This window comes from Trachymyrmex septentrionalis, unplaced genomic scaffold, assembly GCF_001594115.1.
Source record: "Trachymyrmex septentrionalis isolate Tsep2-gDNA-1 unplaced genomic scaffold, Tsep1.0 scaffold689, whole genome shotgun sequence".
NCBI classification, from domain to species: Eukaryota; Metazoa; Arthropoda; class Insecta; order Hymenoptera; family Formicidae; genus Trachymyrmex; species Trachymyrmex septentrionalis.
Genome location: NW_017305872.1, coordinates 1 through 4,524, shown reverse-complemented (window position 1 = coordinate 4,524; position 4,524 = coordinate 1). Strand labels below are relative to the sequence as shown.

General features: G+C 29.6%; 3 pseudogenes; all 3 read right to left on the bottom strand.

Annotated features, from left to right (window-relative positions):
• Window positions 1-944, bottom strand: part of LOC108753307 — a 3,250-nt pseudogene extending 2,306 nt beyond the window's left edge.
• Window positions 945-2,106: 1,162 nt separating this feature from the next.
• Window positions 2,107-2,774, bottom strand: LOC108753306 (annotated as a pseudogene).
• A 100-nt stretch (window positions 2,775-2,874) lies between these two features.
• On the bottom strand, window positions 2,875-4,071 carry LOC108753305 (annotated as a pseudogene).
• Between the last annotated feature and the right edge of the window lie 453 nt (window positions 4,072-4,524).

Genomic DNA, 4,524 nt, shown 5'->3' with positions numbered 1-4,524 from the left:
ATTGGAGATCAACGAAACAGACTGGCATATCAACTTCCACGATGGAAGCAGAATATGTGGCCCTGTCGACCGGAATCAAAGAAGTAGTGTGGTTAAATATGTTTTTATCGGAACTAAAACTTTCTTCTTTATTCACAGGTTGTTAAATGTTCTGTGACAATCGAGCAACAATAGACTTCTCCAGAAATAGAGTTGAGAAGAACAAAACGAAGCACATCGACATTGCCTACCATATTGTGAGGGAGAAAGTAGAGGATGGCCAACTGGTTGTATCGTATGTACCATCCAACGAAAATCCTGCGGACATGTTTACCAAGGGATTAAAACGGATCTCACATAATCGATGTCTAAACGTTATGGGATAGGACATCGCAAAGTGGAAGATTGTTGGATAGTTGCTTGTCCAACCAATTGTGGCGCTCGGTAGATCATCGACATGCGAGTCACGACCGATTGATTATCGACGAGTTATGTTTATGTTTATTATTTCGTTCGCCGCTAGGCGCGTATTCATGCCCTAACGGCAGGTTCTCCTTCGTCACTAATTGTTCGCGTGTGTGCACGATGAGTCGTCAAGTCCGCATTGACCGAATAACACTTCTTACAATCTTGTTCTAATATTCTTTTATTCCCAACAGAAAATATGCTCAAACAAAGGAAATAAAAAAGATCTCTAAGATGATAAATAAAATTATTCCTATTTTTAGACCTTTAGTTACATAGATTGAATGACATCCTTGATAGGTTGCTTCTTGTGAAATATCTCGTCATCATATGTATATACAAATTAAGGTGTTAGGAATAGATAGATATAGAGATGGGGTGTGATTTATATTATGGAATCATCTAATAATATGAATTAAATTATTAAAGATTCTGAGAGAAATAATAATAGGTCATGGACTTGGAGTAACTAAATGGAATGGATGATTTTGATTTATCATATAGGTAAGTTAGTTTTCTCTTCTGTATAATGGGGTTAAAATAGAAAATACATAGGCTTGGATTATAGAGACAGAAATTTCAAGTGTATAAAGTAAGATTTGTTTAATAACTAATATTAAAATAATGGAGGAATGCATATTAATTCCTGAAGATCCTAAAAGTGTTAAAAATGTCCTGCAATTATATTAGCTGTAAGAATAGCTAGAGTAAATGGTCGAATAAATAATCTAATTGATTCAATAATAACTATAAATGGCATTAGAATGAATGGGGTTCCTAAGGGGGTTAGGTGAGCTAAGAGGTTATTTAAGTAGTTAAATAGTCTAAATAATATAATTCTAAGTCAAAGTCTTAGGGATAAGGAAAAACAAAATCTTATATGACTTGAGGTTGTGAAGATATAGGGGAAAAGACCTATGAAGTTATTAAAGAAAATAAATATAATTAATCTTAGAAATGTAACATTAGAAGGGGAAAAGTTAATAAAAATTTTAAATTCATTAAATACGTAATTAACAATTATATTTCATAATAGAGTAAGGCGAGAGGGTAAAAATCACAATTGAAATGGAAGAAAAAATAAAAAAATTAGTATTCTTAATCAATTATGAAAAATAGTGGAAGAAGTAGAAAGATCAAAAATTGTAAATAAATTTGTTATCATATTCAATTTCAATAGATTTTTTTGTATAGATCACAGGTATTATTGCTATCATGGGTATTGAAATTATAGGTATTGAGATGGTCGTTATTGTTAGAGGTATGACTATAATAATATAAGGAAAAAAGGGGAACATAAAAAAAATATAAGAAGGAAGTAAGTAATAATATTATAATTATTAAAAATATTAATATTATAATTCATAATAATGGTATTATTTGAGGAATAAAAGAATATTATATTTATATAATATTTTTAAAATGACAATTTAATGTTTTATTTATTTAAAACTAATTCTTTCATTAAAAATAGGATGTATACTATTATGATTTGATTTAAAAGATCAATACTTTTAATCAGTCATTTAATGTTTAGTTAGAGGAGGAGAAGGGGGGGGCGTAGTTATTAGGGTATATATAGTTATAGATTTATAAAAGTTTATAATATTTTTAAGATTTTATATTATAATGGATGAAGGATTAAGAGCGTGAATGATTAAGTCAATTTTTGAAATTAATTATGTTTGTTGATGCAATTACGATAGGTATAAATCTATGATATGTGCCACAAATTTCAGAGCATTGGCCAAAAAAAATTCCGGGCCGATTAATTAAAAGTAAAGTTTGATTTAATTTCGGCCTGGAATTGAGTCTATTTTGATACCTAGGGAAGGAATAGTTCAGGCATGAATAACATCTATAGATGTAGTTAAGATTCGAGTAGGGTAGTTAAATGATAGGATACAACGATTGTCAACATCAAGGAGTCGGAATTCATTTGGTAGAAGTTGGTTAGATGGAATTATAAATGAATTAAAGTTTATATTTATAAAATCTGAATATTCATAATTTCAATATCATTAGTGGCCAATAGCTTTAATTGATAAATTGTTATCAAAAATTTTATCAGTAAGATATAAGATTTTAATAGATGGGATAGCAATAAAAATAAGGATAAATATGGGAGAAATATTCAGATAATTTCAATTATTTGATGTTCTAGGAGAAATCGATTAATTAATTTATTATAGATTGATCTAATTATAATAAAAAAAATTAATGTTGTAATAAAGGTTATTATATAAAATAATTATTGTTGAATCATGAAATAAAATTATTATATCATAAATAGATGAATTTGTATTTTGAAGGGAAATAGATCAAGTATTAATTTTTAATAAAAGATAATAATCTTTATAATTGGGGTTTAAATTCAATGCACTAATCTACCATATTAAAATTATAAATTAAATAAAGATTTAATTTTATTTAGATTGAAGGAATCTCATAAAATCTATGGTTAAGGGGAGAAAAATAGTTTAATCGTTCTAGTGAAGAGTTCAGAAATATATATTAATAAAAATATATATTAATAAAGATATATATTAATAAAAAAACGTTTTTTTGCTAAAGCTTCTCAGATATTAAATAATAAAACTAGTCTTAAGATAGAGATAAGAGATCCGATAGATGAAATAATATTTCATGATAAGTAAGAATCAGAGTAATCAGTATATCGACGAGGTATATCTCTTAACCCTAAAAAATGTTAAGGGAAAAAAGTAAGGTTAACTCCAATAAATATAGATAAAAATTGAATATTTAAATAAAAATTATTAAGTCTAAAACCAGAAATTAGTGGAAATCAGTGGATAAAACCTGCAATAATTGAGAAAACAGCTCCTATTGATAGAACATAGTGAAAGTGAGCAACTACATAATAGGTATCATGTAGAATAATATCAATTGAGGAGTTGGATAATATGATTCCTGTAAAACCTCCTATGGAAAATAAAAACATAAATCCTCTTGATCATCATAGAGTTGGATTATAATTAATTTTTATATCATGGAGTGTTGAAATTCATCTGAAAATTTTAATTCCTGTTGGAAAAGCAATAATTATAGTTGCTGAAGTGAAATAAGCTCGAGTATCTACATCAATAATAAATATATGATGGGCTGAAACAATGAAACCTAGGAATCCAATTGTAATTATAGCAAAAATTATTACTAGAGATCCAAAGATTTCTTTTTTACCTCTTTCCTTTATAATAATATGAGAGATTAATCAAAATCCATTTAAAATTAAAACGTATATTTTAAGATGTCCAAAAAATCAAAATAGATGTTGGTAAAGAATTGGATAACCTTCACCAGATGGATAAAAAAAAAGAGGTATTTAAGTTACGATCAGTAAGAAGTAATGTAACAGCTCCGGCAAGTACTGGTAAAGATAGAAGTAATAGAATTGCTGTAATTAGAATTGATCAAACTCAAAGTGGAATTTTATCTATACATAAAATTTTTTAATGTATGTTTAGAATTGTAGAGACAAAATTAATAGCACAGAGGATAGATGATATACCTGCAATATGAAAAGAGAAGATGACTAGATCCACTGAGGATCCGTTATGGAATATATTGGTGGTAAGAGGGGGATATAAAGTTCATCCGGCCCCAGTCCTTAAATATATAAATTTCTTAGGTCAGGTCAAGGTCAAGACAAGTTCAAGTGGTCCAGGTGAGGTCAAAGTAAAGTTAAGTCAAATCAGGTCAAGGTTAGATCAAGGTCAAGTGGTCAAGGTCAGTTCAAGGTAAGGTCAGGTCAGGTCTGGTCAAGGTCAGGTCAAGATAAGGTCTAGATCAGGTCAAGGTCAAGTCGAGGACAAATCAAGGACAGGTCAAGGTCAAGGCGAGGACAAATCAAGGTCAGGTCAAGGTCATGTCAGGTCAGGTAAGGTCAGGTCAGATCAAAGTCAGGTCAAGGTAATGTCACTTTCAATTCAATATCAAGTCAAAGTCAGGTCAAGGTTAGAGCAATGTCAGGTCAAAATTAGGTGGTCAAGGTCTGCTCAAGGTTAGGTCAAGGTCAGATCAAGGTCAGGGGTTCAAGGTCAGGTGGTCCAGGTCACGTGG